Source organism: Acinonyx jubatus, chromosome A1 (assembly GCF_027475565.1).
Source record: "Acinonyx jubatus isolate Ajub_Pintada_27869175 chromosome A1, VMU_Ajub_asm_v1.0, whole genome shotgun sequence".
In the NCBI taxonomy this organism is placed as follows: Eukaryota; Metazoa; Chordata; class Mammalia; order Carnivora; family Felidae; genus Acinonyx; species Acinonyx jubatus.
The window spans coordinates 53,181,732-53,198,721 of NC_069380.1; the positions used below are offsets into that span (position 1 = coordinate 53,181,732).

The 16,990-nt window shown below is 36.5% G+C and overlaps 1 long non-coding RNA gene across 1 annotated transcript in view; it reads left to right on the plus strand.

Annotated features, from left to right (window-relative positions):
• The first annotated feature begins 336 nt into the window (after positions 1–336).
• The window catches only part of LOC128314470 (uncharacterized), a 54,561-nt gene continuing 37,907 nt past the window's right edge, over positions 337–16,990 (plus strand). The window contains exons 1-2 of the long non-coding RNA XR_008296154.1: positions 337–575; positions 1,595–1,808. This is a non-coding gene — a long non-coding RNA (uncharacterized LOC128314470). The remainder of the gene's footprint in view (positions 576–1,594; positions 1,809–16,990) is intronic.

Consider the following 16,990-nt stretch of genomic DNA (forward strand, 5'->3'; position numbering starts at 1 on the left):
GCTTGTGCAAAAACAGTTGCCAATGCTTAAACACTTACAATAATGTTCAAAGGATAGCAACATAATATCTTTGCAGTTGGCTGTAGAGTTTACACTTAAGTTAATTGCATGTCAAAAAAAAAAAACAAAAAACAACTCTAAACATACCTGGGTGTCTGCCAGTGCTGATCCTCATGGAAGCTTCCTGCTATTAGAAACTTCCTCAGGGGAGACTGCCTTCCCCCCATACACATTAGGTTAGACCCCCCACTCCTTGTACTATGTTGCAAGCCCTGGTCTTCTTCTATCATCCAATTTTTAAAAATTATAATTTATAAGTTTTTCTGTAATTATTTCTTCAGGAATATCTCCCACAGAGAGATAAGAAGCCCATGGATGGAGGGAACCGGTCTCTTCTTTTCATTGTCTCCTATCATCTAGTCCTGTGCCTGGCACAGGCATTTGCTTTGCACCTGTCAGATGAATGAATGCACGCACAAAAATGGCAAGGAGTACAGATACGTGAAAATCCTTTCAATGTTAAAAATCATCAAACACGGATCACAGGAACTGAGGAATGGGAGCTGTTGAAAGAGGTAAATATCCAATTTCAGAAGACCACGAGTGCCATGCTAAAGAGTCATAAACAGTAATTAGCAGGAAGTACAATGACTAACACAGTGTGTTGATTATAGCAGTCTTACGATGGAAAATAGTAAATGATCAATTTGATTACTTTAAGTTCCCAGTTACATGAGCTGGTTGTTTAATAGCCAAACAATAATTCAGAAAATTCGCCTGATGATTACCACATATGTTTTCACTTACTGCTTTGTAAATAAAAACCTTAACCACATTTAAGCTTTCTCAAAGACACCATCCACATTACTCTCTTGTAGAACTCTCTGTGCTCATGACATAAAGGGGCTTTGCAGTCACAACTCCCCATCTTACAACTTCTGCTGTGGCTGACATAAAATGAAACTAGGGAAGAGAGTGTGATCCAAAATTAAACAGGAGGCATTACATTTTCCATCTAAACGGTGCCCTAGTTCAATGTATGGCTGATAGGAAAGGTACATGTGCAGCAAGCCTCACTTTCTTTGCTTGAAAAACTAGCAGTCATAAATTGAAAAACATCTCATGAAGTCCAGTAACTTAATTTTTTAACTGGTACATTTTTATCATCATGTAAAAACCGATGATCATAGGGAAAAAAACTAACTTGTGAAGAGCATGAGTTTCTCATGTAGAAAATTAATTGCCACATTCAAAACCACAAAATTATGTGTATGATCTACAACAAGGCAGTTGTTTCCCAGGCTCTCATGTGGTTCAGCTTTATAACACCCCTTTGCCTTTTATGGGAGCCAGCCTCCCAAATGGTCTCCAGTGATCTTCACCTGTTGGAGTTCACAGCCGTCTGTAGCCCCCTCTCACATTGTACTATGGTAAGTCTGTGACCAACAACATACAACAGTAGTAATGGTATGTCCCTTTTGAGATTAGGTTATTAAAAAGACTGCGGCTTCTTAGATGATGATGCCTTTTCCTTCTCCTCCTCTTCCTTCTCTGTCTCTGTCTCTCTGTCTGTCCCTCATCTGGAATCACCCAGTTGCCATTAACATTAAATCAGCCTATGAGGAGGCCCAGATGGCAAGAAACTAAAGTCTCTGGCCAACAGACAGTGAGGAGGTGAAGTCTGACAATAACCATGAAAGTGAACTTGCATCTAGATCCTTCGACCTGGTCAAGTCTTGAGATGACTACAGCACCAGCTGGCATCTCGACTGTAACCTCTAGAGAGACCCTGAGCCAGAAACAATCAGGTATGTTTCCAGATTCCAGCCCCTCGGGAATTGGAGATAATAAGTGTTTTAAGCTGCTAAGGTTAAGCATAATTTGTTACACAGCACCTACCTCAGAAAATTCTTATGAGGGTAAAATAAGAGAAAGTACTTAGAAAAATGAAAATTAAAGTGCTATCCTAAGGTCAACACATCATCATGGCTAATTCCATTTCCCACTAACTCTAGTAATAGACACAGTGTCTCAAGTGTCTGAAGAGAGATTTCTGCATAACAAAGTCAGCTATGAACATGTTCTCCTCAAATCTCGTAAAATAAAAGGTCTCTGAAATATCACCAGCTGTGTTCATTATTACAGCCAGCCTAAAATTCACTCTGTTCTGCCTTCATTTAGTGAAAATTAAACTATAGTAATTTGTTTTTATAAGAAATTTTCTTAATGTTTACTTTTCCTCACTAAAGAGATACTACTTTTTAGCACTAAGAAGATAATCCTGCTGGGAATGAAAAATACCAATGTTGCATTCATAATTTTAGCATTCACTTTAAAAGCGATCCAGTGTGTGACCATCACATATGTATAGCCAGAGATGTCTCCCAAGAAATACTTACCTTTTGAAGAAGCTAAAATCTTGGCATTATTCTTCCAAACTGAAACTGGTAATAGCCCTAATAGCCTGTAGGAAAGAAAGAAAGAAATATGTCATTACCTAAAGTAACTCTAGTTTGAAAAAATATGATAACAGTTAATGCTTTATAGCTTTAAATTCCAGGAGTAATATATTTCAGAAATGACAACCTCCAGGATTAATATAATTCTGAAAGTAGGTAAAAGAAAACTATTTCTGGCAGTAGATAGTCCACAACAATATTATGCTTCATTTATGACTCATTTTCCACATGAAAAAAAAGTTTTAACAAATACATTTATAAGAAGCAAAATGTAATAAATAAACCAAAGAAATGAAAGTGCTTTATAAAGCTGTAAAAAATCAGATAAACAACAGGTATTAGAACATTGGCAATGTTATTATAAAAGCAAACCGTAAAATGGCATTTGGGGAAAAATGCGGACAGTGAGAAAATAAAAGCTACATAAAAGAACAAGGGAGGAAATTTAGACTCAGTCATGTCAAGAGCAATGTGTTTCTTAACCACTGAAAAAAAGCATTTCCATTAGAAGGACAGATTTAAGTGGTTTAACATTGGAAGACCATAATCTTCTGAAGGACGGAAATCTATGAAAAGATCTGTGAATAATAAAAGAATTGAAAATAGAATAAAGGGCAGAGGGAGGACAAGGAGGAGAAAAATGAGTAAAAAGATGCTTCTTAACAATATAATTTGAATTTAAAACTCAGAACATCTGCTTTTATAAAAATCTGAGTGTATTAGCTTATAATAATTAGTATCTTCAATTGCAAGAAAGAAATAAAAGGACTATTAGGAAAAGAAAAAACCACACACCATCTTGAGGACAATAAAATTTTCTCTGATTCAAAAGGGGAGCTTCTTACAGACCAGTAGCAGCTGTATGTGCATCTTTCAAAGGGCATTCTTCTGAAAGAATTTAGATCAGACAGTCCATTTATTTTTGGTAATAAAAAATTATATCTGTAAAATGATATTTGTTCTCTATTTGATCTTCTTTTCTAAACTTACCATCATTTAAGAACTATGCACAATAAAAAGAAAGATCTCTTCTGTTTTAAAAAGTTAAAATTTTAATTTGATAGAGTCCTCGAGCCTATCAAAGAATTGTTAGAAATACTCCTTATCTGAAAAAGAAAAATCTAGATTCCAAATTTTCACTCAAGGCTATAAATTCTTCTTTTGGCAATAATTGCTATAAGTATTTCGTTTCCGTAAAGGTGATTTTAAAACTGTATTTTCTGGGAATTATGTGACTTATTTTTATAAATTTCTGGGAATAAGATACATCACTATAAACTTCTTTAGGTTCTAGGGGAAAAATACCTAATAATAATATTTACTTCCTGAGAATATTGTTTCTCCTCTTGATATAGCAAAATTCTATGACCCTCAGATTCTCATTGGTTTTCTACCTCTGGTTATATTCATCTTTGATTTTATATGTATTAAAATTACTACTTTCTAACTTGTTTTTACAAATCACCATGTTTATTGTATGCCTGAATCCCCTTCCATATTTCATATAGTTTAGAAAAACAATAAGCTTTTGTAGGATTTGAATATTTTGTGATCACATTATGTCTCACGTGCATCAGGTTACCATCACCTGGAAGAAAGAATCTAGTTTGAAGGAAATTGCAAGACAAGAGGGTCCAGAGCAATCTAACCCATCAAGTGCAGATGCATAAGAGTTTTGTAGTTCTTCAGTGTCATCTTTCCAGCCCAGCCTACAGATTTCTAGCTATTCTACTTACCGCAATGGCTTAAATTGTCTACTTTACTGCCCAAATGATTGGCTACTTGCCAAACCACAACTTTGCTTTAGAAAGCACTCCTTAAGTGGAGAGTTAAGACAATTATTGAGATAATTCATCCCAAAAGAAATGCATTGAGAAAAACCTGCCTTTTTTTTTTCACTTTATCAAGATTGATATTGTCTACGTGGATGAAATTCATTGCACAGTTTTTGTATTTTGCCTCCTCTAAACTAGACTAGCCAGGTCTGTAAACTAGAAGAGACTTCATTCTGCTATCTCATCTGACCAGCTCTGACTTTAACTGCCTCCTGACAAAGTTTTTCAGAGGCATATCTATGTTAACACACAAGACAGCTGGCTTTTGTGTTACCTACATAACTCATTATGAAGTAAATGATGGAATGGATTTTTGAAAGCTCGATTGACCATTGACAAAGACCAGTTATTTTATTTATGTTGCATAAGGATCATGTACAGTTTTTTTGCAAGAGGATTTAACATTCCATCTAAACAATATTTGATAAGAAAATATATTCTGAATTTGTGTGTGTATTTGGAGTGATAAAATTGATATTTCTCCTCCCAGCTCTATTTTCATCAATGAAAAGAAATCAATAATCTTTTAAACATGAAAATCATCTAAATGTAATAATGATTATATAAACTCAGAATTAGGATGACATAAATAAAATATAAGAATTACACAAAAGTCTCCCAGAGAATATATTAACCACTCATGGTCTCCATGTAAGTTGTTAGTCCTATAAAAAAAATACATTGTATAAATTATTTTTTTAACTTTAGTTCATATAATAGAACTTACTCTATGCTTAAGTGTTAATATAAATCCTCACAATAAACAATGAGGTAAGAACTATTATTATCACCTGGCTCCTTCATCAAATATTAGTGGTAGTCACTAGAGGATGCCCACATATGGGTCATCTAATGCTCATCCTTCTCGACACATGCTAAGTTAGGAACAAATGGATAACTTTTTTGGTCAAAGAAAGGTGTGCAAAAGTAGTCTCTGTCATTTCCATGAAAAAATTTTAAGTGTTCATGTATGATTCTCAGCATTCCTTTCCACTACCTCAATAATTATGGAAATTCTTATCAGGATGGTATTTTCATTAACCTGAATCCCAGAATGATTATGACAAATAAAGGCCCCCTGGAGAACAGCTTAAACATATAGAATAATTAGAAAAAACTGTTGTTTTTTTTTTCTGTTGAGTTACTGGGATTTGGAGACTTGTTTGTCGTTGCCCCATAACCTAGTTTTTCCTAACTCTTGCACTAATTATTTCTTGCAACTTACCATTGTTAGTCTGGAACACATAAAGCTATCTTGCTGTTGTTGTAGTTTGTTTGCTTTTTAAAAAGATTGGAAGAGAAATGATGAGCAAGGAAGGAAGAAAAAGAGGGAGTAATACCTTTATGCTACTACTACTCCTTCTCATCTTTTCCTTCTTTCATTTTCATCTTCCTATGATAAATCTTGAGCCCTAAAATGGAATTTTATCGACTCAGGGGCAGGAGTGGAGAGAGTTTGTTTCTAGATATGGAAAAGAAACATGGAAGCCTCCCATTTAGGACTCAATAGAAATATTCTTAATTGCTATGTTGGGAATATGATGGAAAAAAACCAGCTGACTCTAAAATATCAAATATCTTCTTCCTACTGTAAAAAACTCTGAAGAATTAGCTTGCACCATGTGAAATTATCATTCACATACATCAAAATGACTAATAATAAAATAACTTCAAGATAGTCACCTCTGACCCCTTCCTCATATAACATTGGAAAGAATGTAGGAGGAAAAGTAGAAAATTATGCTTATCTCTTTAATTAGTACACTCAATAGATTGGCAGATTGGAAGTGTGAAAGGAAAAAGCTAAGAAGGAACAAAATTTGAAAATCATTGGAATTTCAGAAACAGGTACAAATTACACAATTTCAGTGACAGCCAACAGGGTGGATGAGGATTGTGAACTAAAAGGTTAAAGGCAAGGTATAAAGCACGAAAATTATAGTTATAGAACAAAACTACTAATAAAAGATTTTTAGTACTAGAAAGGGAATTTTGACAGATCCGTCAACATTTTCTCATAACTTTCCAGCATTGATCTTCAACATGGGGGCCAGAACATAGAAATTAGTTGTAGAAAGTTGCTAGTAATGGGGATAGAGGAACAGAACATAGTAAAAAGTCAAGGAGATGAGAGATGTTGGATGCCAATGAAGAGATTACTGAAATCACTACTGGAGGTCAGAGGATGTTTATATAACTTCGTGGATTAAAGTATTCTATTCCCCTGAATTACCCACCATCTTGGGATTTTACATGAGGGAGGCAACTAGATGTGAGGATGGGCTGTTTGTTTTTTTATCTCTGTTAGAGGAGCCAATCCAATGTTTTAATCTAATTTATTTTATTTTAATGTATTCTTTCCCCCAGGCAAGAGTTTTGCTTAGAGGAGATGGTATAAAGCTAACTGATAAATAGCTGAAAGTAGTTAAATTTTCTATTTTTTAATTTTTTTTCCAGTTTTGAAATACAAATGGAAGATGAAAGCAATTCATATTATGAGTTTTATAAGTTGAAAACAGGCGTCCTGTGAATCATGTGCAAAGTAGCTGTAAAAAAAAACAATTCAATAGAAATGGAATTGCCAAGTCATAAGAGATTCACAAATTGCCCTCAATTAGGCTGCTGAATTGATCTGTGGTCTCCATATCCACGGAGGAGAATGTTTACTGTCCTTAGCACAATAGAACAATCCTATCCAAATCACTACATCCAATCCTTGATGCATTCTTTTTGTTTTTGCTTTTGATGCATTCTTTTAAGGAATGTTGACATTTTGTGCACCCACAGGGCAATAATGGGAGGGTACAGATGAGCAAACTAGAGTTTTGCAGCTTCAACAACTCTTGAAATATTTCAAACTTCTGTCACTTGAGAGAAAGAGATTTGACTCAGTGCTGTAGCAAAGGATTCAGCATATTTCATTTGGCTTTAAAAATCATGTTAGGTTGCTATTGAAAAAAATAAATAAAGGGCATTCAGAAATTCTGGGGAAAATGGTGGAGTAGGAGGACCCTAAACTGAACCTGACCCAGGGATACAACTAGATAACATCCACATTAGTGTAAATAATCCAGAAAATGGAAGGAAGACTGGCAGAACAGACTTTCCACAGCTAAATGTAGAGAAGAGGCCACATCAAAGAGAGTAGGAAGGGCAGAGACACGGTTGGGAACTAACAGACCAGCAGTACTGTCTGTGGAAGAGAGGACACTGCAGGCACAGAATGGGGTGGGGGGTGGGGGGTGGGGAGAAAATAAGAGCCTCGCACCAGAAAACCCAATCAAAATAGGAGAGAGAGAGTTTTTCAGACAAACCAAAGTTAAAGAAATTCATCACCACTAAACCAGCCCTGCAAGAAATGTTAAAGGTGACTGAGTGGAAAGGAAAGACCATACAGTAGGAGTAAGAAAGTAGGAAACACAAAAGAAGTAAAAATAGATACATCTATAAAAATTAGTCAAGGGATTCACAATACATGAGTGTGGAGTATTATACCATATACCTAAATCATCGTTGGTGGGGGAAGAGGAGTGAAGAACGGATTGAAACTTAAGTGACCATTAACTTAATATAGACTGCTATATGCAAAACATGTTATATAAAAAAAAAAAAAAGGGGCACCTGGGTGGTTCAGTCGGTTAAGCATCTGACTTTGGCTCAGGTCATGATCTCATGGTTGTAGGATCAAGTCCTGCATCAGGCTTTGTGCTGAGCATGAAGCCTGCTTGGGATTCTCTTTCTCCCTCTCTCTGCCCCTCCTCCTCCTCAAAAATAAATAAGTAAACATTTGAAACAATAAAAATAAAAAAATTAAAATGCAAACAATGTAAAGTAGTATCTAATGAAGTCAGTCTCCCTCCTTTATCTGAGCCTGGTTAGATTTCTGCTCTGATAATTTGTGATTCTCTGTAAATGCCTGTCTCTTCAATTTCGGGGAAATGGTCTGTCCTGGGACCTTACTTCTCTGAAGGATCTAAGAAGAGTTGATTTTTCAGTTTGTCCAGTTTTCACTTGCTAAGATGGAGTGGTGACATCCAAGCCCCTTGCATGAAAAACTGGGATCTGGGAGTCCCTGTGCTTTATTTTCTATAGTTCCAATGGTATGTTTTAAGACCAATGAAACTTCTTCATCATATAATTTGCAGTGAAATTTTCATGTAAGATATGAGTGTTTTAAAAGTTTATTTATTTATTTTGAGAGAGAGGCTGCATGAGTGGGGGAGGGGCAGAGAGAGAGGGAGAGAATCCCAAGCAGGCTCCATGCTGTCAGTGTGGAGCCCCAGGCAGGGCTGGATCCCACGAATTATGAGATCATGACCTGAGCTGAAATCAAGAGTCAGATGCTTAACCAACTGAGCCAACCCAGGAACCCCAAGATATAACATTTTTGACTAAATTTCCGTTTGCTCCTCATTAGATCTTCCATCACTGTCTTCATTATACTTATGCTTTCCTCTATAATCCTTGAGTCATTTTAATATTGTTTGACAAGTCTACTATCTCTGCCATTTGGGGTCTCTTTCTGTTGGACCCCCTTTTTTTCCTGGCTGTGGGTCACATTTGTCTACCTCTTTTCATGCATAGTAATTTTTGTGGTTGATGGTCAATTCTGGACATTGTAAATTTTACACTGTAGCTTTTTAATTTCCTCTAAAGACAATTATACTCTGTTCTAGTAGACAGTTAAGTTACTTAGAATCAGTTTGCTCCTCTCCAGGTACATTGTGATGCATTGTAAAGATACCTCTTGAAATGCCTGGCTGGCTCAGTGGGTAGAGCATGTGACTCTTGGTCTCCAGGAGGTAGCTTCAGCCCCACTTTGGGCCTGGGACCCACTTAAAAAATAATCTCTTTTTCAATGCCTCCCCCTTCTCTCTGGTAACCTTCCTCCTTTTTCAGCACAACTTTCATTACTCCGCAGGCTCTGGTGTTTTCACATCAAATCATCCCTAAGAAAGAGAGCCTGCAAAACAAATTCATTCTAAGAAAGAAGTGACCCTATCTCACCAGAATGGTCACCCAAGGGAATAACCTCAAAATGATCAAGTTTTGACACTGGGTTAACTGGGTAAATAGGTTTTTGAGAGTTTGATGTTCTCCAAGCTCCCTTATAAATCATAGCACATGGAATATCTAAGCCTAACCTACATTTGAGGAATTACTAGTCTCTTTTAATCACTATAAGGCTGTCAGCTTCTATGAGCTCCCCTCACTGTTCTGATAGTCTGGATATCCTTAAGGAACAGGTGAAACAGATTCTGCACCCAAGGGTGGGGAATCTTTTCCTAAAGAACTGGCTTTGACTTCTACTTGGGAAAATTACATGGGTGGTGCCAAATACTGAATTGCTAATGTGAAGAAGAGTGCACATAGCCAAGAGACAGAGCCTGACATCATTACCCAACTTCTAAAAGTGGCAAATCAAGGGGGGGGCACCAAATCAGGTGATATCTCAGTATGCCCATCTGAGCTCTGCTCTAGACCCCACGATTCTAGACTAACAAGTTATCCATGGATTTCCCATGAAATTTGGCCATAAAAAGGAAAAATCCATTCAAATCAAATGAGAATATTTCCTTGACTCTGTTCCTTAGAGGACATATCCAGCCTTGGGTGACGTGACCGCCTTTGCTCTTCAAAAGCTACTGCCTTTCTCCACAGTTTAATGTTAAAAGTTATTACTTATTAAAGATTATGGCATGGTGTCCTCAGAAATTATCAGAAAGTCCCCAAATAACCCAGGTAATTTAAACTCCTCATGACTTCTGAATAACTGTAATCATTACAGTTACTTAGGATTTGTATCAAAAAAAAAATTAAATTTAAAGCTCATGTTAATGAAGGCACCATTTCCCCAACAAAATTTAACTATAACTACTCTTCAAATTGTATTTGATTTAAAAATTTTCATTTCCCTTAAAATTCATATGTAAAAGAAGAATAATCATATGAATTTTTGGTCTTTTAATAAATGCATTTTAAAACTGTACTTAGAAACTGAGAATTATGCACAGAATTATGCTGCCAAGTATAGATTTCTACTAACTGCCTCCTTATGGCAATCCCAAGGCTATTGGTTTTTGGGGAAACTTGTCAGACTTTGAAGGTAGCTGTCAATAATTTAGAAACAGATATATCAATGACAAAATGTATTATTTTTATTCAGTAACTCTTGGCTTTTATTAAGTTCTCTTTCTCATCTTGGTTGTCTAATCGGTGGCATTTCTTTCCTCCAGAGAATCCAAATATTGTATTTTAGGATAATGCAATGTTTTTCTAAGCCGTTCTTCACATATTTCACTATTATACTAACCTTGTGAAAGAAACAAGGTAGGGTTGTTATCCTTATTCTATTAATTAAAAAAGAAAACAAAACTGAAGCACAGAGATGACAAATGGCTTGTCTAAAGACATGAAGTTGGCAGTACATTAAAAACTATTATTAAAAGATGATGACTAATCTCAAAATATATTAGTGATGCAAAATGTTTACTTCTTCCCATTTTCAGAATCATACATAGCAAGAGCCCATTATATAGCTATCTTTACCTCACTTCCAAAACATGTACACTCTCATCCATCCTGACTCTTTTTTCACGTTGCTGTTACAAAATGGGTACCTGAGAGTGAGCCATGAAACGATGTCACCAAATAATCAAAAGTAAGTGAAAACCATAAAGAGCCAGTTTCTATCCATCCCTGCCCCCTTCCCCAGTGCCCACCGGGGGTAAAAAAAAAAAAAAACAAAAACACGACAGGCTTGTAAGCATCCAGCTATGGCCACAGAACTGTTTGATTGCTTAAGCCGGGTGGTCAGACAATAGGACCAGAAAGAATGGCTGTTTCCTTCCTTCCTGTTGAGTGTTCTGCCTGAGTGAGCAAATTCAATAGCACTTTGCTTCACAGCAACACTAGGCTCTAGCACGAGGGAAAATCAACAAAGAGCCATTCTAGGGCATTTCCAACCCCACCTAAGCCAAGCCTCTGAGCTATAGAACCATGGGGGAGGGGCTGGCCAGGTTTGGCACTCCTGGGAGTGTGTGCATGAAAGCCCATAGACATGCAGGTTATTGTTTATATTAAGACCGCTGGTTACACAGCTTCAGGAATCTGTAATTGCCCAGTTGAGTTGTTATCATTTTGCACTTTCTAATATGCAATTCTCTGAAATGTTTCAAAATGTTCCTCACTGTGGCAACAAAGACAAAATCGGTATGGGCAAGTGTGATGACAGTAATTCTAGAATCACCTGGCAGCCTCCTGCAGCAAACCATCTTTCTCTTCCTCCACTGACTTTTATATCTATGTGTATAATAATTTAGCCAATTTGGCAGTTAAGAATGGGAACCAGAGAAAGTGTAAAAGTCATTAAATATTTAATACTGTGTAGTTTTAACTAAACCTAAATTCCTAAGTCAATACTGAAATAATTTTGTATTATCTGTAGAAGCATGTGTGTGTGTGTGTGTGTGTGTGTGTGTGTGTGTATATATATATATATATATATATATATATATATATATATACATGCTGAGTGTATAACTTCAAATATCCTCAAAATTACCTATGTTGTAATTATACACAGGAGAACTAATATTGAGGATGATTCTTTCATGTTGGTTCAATTTTTTCCTCTTACCATTTATGTGTATATACCTATGCTGTTGACATTTCAAGAAAATATACCTCTAAATTGCCCATCAAAAATTAAATATCATCTTACAGAATAATGCATTATTTGTTACTCCCCCTCCCCCTGCTCTATGTCAGTAGGCTGAATTTCTAGAGACAGTCCTCAAAATTCCACACCCTAGTCACTGGAGCCTATGAATGTGATAAGATATTACTCCAATGATTGTGTTATGTTATATGGCGCAACTGGTCTAAAAAAAGATTATCCAGGTGGGCCTGGTCTAAGCATACAAGCCCTTTTTAAGCAAAGGACTTTCTCTAGATCCCACATAAGAGAGATTCAGAGTGTGCAAAGGACTTGACCCACCAAGGTTGGTTTGAAGATGGAAGGAGCCACGTGAGAAGGGGTGTAGGTGGTCTGGAGGAGCTCCGTGTGACTTCCAGACAACAGCCAGCAAGGAAACAGGAGCCTCGGTGCTATCTATATGTGCTAGGAACTAGGTTTTGCCAACAATCTGAACAAACGTAGAAGGGAATTCTCCCCCAGAGCCTCCAAATAAGGGCCCAGCCCAGGAGATAACTGATTCCAGTCTGTGATACCCTGAGCGAAGAATCAAGCCAAGCCCATCCAAATCTGTATCTACAGAACAGTGAGATAACAAATGGATTTTATTTTAGGCCAGGTTCGTGGTAATTTGTCAAGGCAGGAAAAACAAAAAGGGCCAAAGACAAATTTCCTTCTCTTCACTACACTGAATTTTCTTAATTGCAAGTGCAAAGTTATGAATATGAATATGTATTTTGTCATCTATTGTTATTGATATGGACACAGTTTCTGCCACTGTGACATCCATGATGTTTCAATATTTCTGGCAGTGAAAGTATATGTGTATTTATACACAGACATTTCCGTAACTGGAACTTGGTGGCATCCAACATTGTTATTATAGAGACATTTAGAGTACATGAAGCTATAATATAGTTAAACTAAATTATATTATTCATCTGATGGATTTGAACTGAAACATACCTTGGATTCACAATTGAAGATGAAAGATGAGATTCTTTATTATAAAGTTAGAAGAAGATTCTGTATTAAGTGACTAAAGAATGTGTAATGCTTAATCATTTAATATGAAAAATTGAACTCGCCATGCATTCTCATTTGTAGTCATTTACACACAACTGCATTATAGCCTTTATTTTATTCCATAAAAATGAGTAAGGAAGGGGCGCAGTTGGTTAAGCCTCGGAGATCAGCTCAGGTCATGATCTCATGGTTTGTGAGTTCGAGCCCCACCTTGGGCTCTGGGCTGACAGCTCAGAGCCTGGAGCATGCTTCAGATTCTGTGTCTCCTCTCTCTGCCCCTCCCCCACTCATACTCTGTCTCTCTCTCCTTCAAAAATAAATAAACATTGAAAACAATTTTTTAAAAATGAGTACAGAAAATAACCTCTAATGAAGAAAAATAATTCCTACAAACTAGAAATTATGTGAAGGCGTTTTACATTGAAACTTTATTTTCTTATCTTTTTTCAAGTTTATTTATTTATTTTAAGGGAGAGAGAGTGGCTAGTGCAAGTGGGGGAAGGGCAGAGAGAGAGAGAGAGAGAGAGAGAGAGAGAATCCCAAGCAGTCTCTGCACTGTCCGTGCAGAGCCCGATACTCGAACTCAGGAACCATGAGATCATGACCTGAGCCGGGATCAAGAGTTGGATGCTTAACCAACTGAATCACCCAGGCGCCACTTTCATTGAAATTTTAAAACAACCCTTTTAAGAAGTTACTACTCTGATCCCCTTTCACAGAGGAAGCAACAGCAGCTTAGAGAGGTTACAGGATTTAACCAAGCTCACAGACCGAAGCTGGAATATGAAACAAGACGACACCAGAGTCCTGGATCTTATTTTTAATAATGTAAAATATGATTTTGTTTTGAATTTCCAACATATTTAAGAGTTGCAGGTACAGAACAAAGAACTTTTTTTTCCCTGAGCCATTTGAGAATTAGTAGCTGATCTGATATCCCATTACCACCAAATGCTAAGTGTATATATCCTACAAATAGGACATTTTCTCACATAAGCACAATACAGTGATCAACATTAAGAAGTTAACCTTGGTACATTAGCATCATCTAACCCTTAGACCCCATTTAATATTTGCCAATTGACCCAATAAGCTCCTTTATGAATATGGATCCAGTCAGAATTACACATTTCACTTACGTGTCATGTTTCTTTAATCTCCTTCATTCTGGAAGAGGTCCTCAGTCTTTGCTTAATTTTCAGGACTTTTGAAAATTCTAGCCCACTTGTTTTGCAGAATATCTTTCAATTTCTGTTTTGCTGTTGTTTCCTTTTCATTACATTCAAAGTATCACAAGGTAATTCTGAGTTCTCATTATACCTTATCTAGTGGCCTACAATGATGTTGTTCACTTTAATCTCTCTCTTTTTAAAAAATGTTTATTTATTTATTTTTGAGAGAGAAAGGGAGCATGAGCGGGGAGGAGCACGTACAGACGGGGAACAGAGGATCTGAAGCAGGCTCTGTTCTGACAGCTGCGAACTGGACATGGGGCTTGAACTCAAAAACCCTGAGATCATGACCTGAGCCAAAGTTCGACACTCAACCAACTGAGCCACCCAGATGCTCCCACTTTAATCTCTTGATCAAGGTGATATTTGACAGATTTTCGTGCTATAAAGCTTTTTTTGTTCCTTTACAATTAAAGTATTTTGTGAGGGAGGTTATTTGAAGGTATAAAATATCCTATTGCTAAGCAAAGTTTCAGTTTATTCATTTAGTATATCAGTATCATCTCATAGATTTTTACTTTATTCAGTGACTAATAATCCATTACTATCATTATTATATTTATCTTTATTTTGGCCAATGGGAGGTCATATAGGGTGGCTTCTATATTCTTTCATTTAACACATTAACTTTTTATTTAAATCACTTCCTTACTTTCTGATACAATTACTTTCTAAAAAAAGGTCCCAGAATCAGCTATTTCTTCAAGGTTCTTTGGTTCCTTTGTGTAGAGAATGATATGTAGAAGCCCAGATTTGGGTGCTAGACGTATTCATTGCTATTGGGGTATTATCCTCAGATCCCTTCACAGAACTAGGGAATGTATGTATGTATATACATACACATTAACATCTATTTTTATTTCTGTATAAAATATATTTAATATATGTTAAGAAGATATATATATATATATATATAAAGATACATATATAATAGATAGATAGATAGATAGATTTAATGTATATCTTTGTGCATTGAAATCCACGAGTCCACACCAATACTTCCTATTCCAATGCAACATCACAGGGTTAACTGTCATTTCCCCCTTTCCTCATTTATAACTTTCTTGTCAGAAAATAGGAACCTATCTCACTTTATCTATATATTCTACATTTGATCAATCACACAGTATGGAACAAAAATCATATCACCACAATTACCCCTCATTTTTATCAGGGCATAATGACCCTCTCTGAGACACCCCAACATGTAGAAACCCTCCTCATCTGCTTCAGCTCTAGAACTCCATCGGGCCTTTTCTCCAAATGGAAAATTTCATCACTTTGCTTGGACTCTACACCCAGCTGACACCCGCCTCCCACTCCCAACCACCATCACCACGTACTTGCTATTATCACCCTACTTGGGCTAAACATGCTGGCCAGCCCAACTTGAATACCCTTCCTGGGCAGTGACACTGATACCAGGACACCGCACAGGTGAACACCTTTCTCACCTTGCTTGGTGTCCCACATCCTCATCAGGCCTTTCTCCTTTGGGAAACCTTCTTCACACTAGACCCTGGTTCTTATGCACTCACATGAACAAGGAGAAGGATGAAGCTATTACACTTGAATAATAATTTCATTTGTATTTGCACCTGACATGATGAGTAACAGCTGCTACTGAATCTACCTGCACAGGAAAAGACAGAGAGGATTAAGTAATTCATTTTCCCCTGAACTTAGAGATACCCTAATCAAAATAAACCAAGTTGGAGAAGTATGCTCTTAGTGATTCCATCCTGCTCAGTTACCTTTCTTTTCCAGGACATGAGACCTTTCTCTTTGACTAGCTTCTTTAAGGCATCAGGCAAATTTAGGCTTAATGAGCAAGACAGGTTTCATTTTATTTTTTCAAGAAAATGCATTCACCCCTTTTTTGTCTCCTATAAATAGCTCAGGCTCTGCCTACATAAAGGATAGATTCCTTTGGTGCTAAACTCTGCTCATACATAAAAAGGCACCACTCCTAAGTCAGCTTCCAATACTATCATATTAGCTAATTGTTTCATTTGTGCTCCCAACTAATTTAGAGGTTTCAAGGACCATATTGTATTCATCTTTTTACCCCTAATGCCTGTAACACAATAGACTCTTAATAAATTTTTAATGAATGATTGAATAATTGAGTAAATGAGTGAACAGCAGGACCTATAAATGAAACTTCTTTCAATCCTTGGCATAGTACAAACAAATAATGAGGGTTTTGTAACCAAACTGTTGGCTTACATGTAAATATATATATATCCGATTTTGTCCTCCATCTCATGCTGCTGTGAGGGACAAGAATTCTCAAATTCCTTGGGTGACATGTGAGTCATTATAATTTCAAAGTCACTTCTTTCTCATTCACTAAAACACCTGAGCTCAATACTGTTTATGATAATAAGACAGAGAGTTTTCCTTCATATCTGCCTCTGTTCCCTGCACATCATACATTTGAGCATAAAAGACCATCTCCCCAAGCACTTATTGTGCTCTGAGGGCACAATAAGCCAAACATTATCATATTTGGGCTTTAACAGACACACACAGACAGTACTGAAAAAAGATTTGCTAATTCTAGCTTCCAATCTATCAAAATCTGTTACATGCTTTCCATACACATATACAGTTCTAAATTAACCTGTTTATAGCTATCTAGAATTCAATAAATCTAGTACTCACTACAAAATTCCCACAGATAGCTGATAAGATTCGCATAGTTAATGAGTGCTAAACAGAAAATCTTTCAGTCTGCTT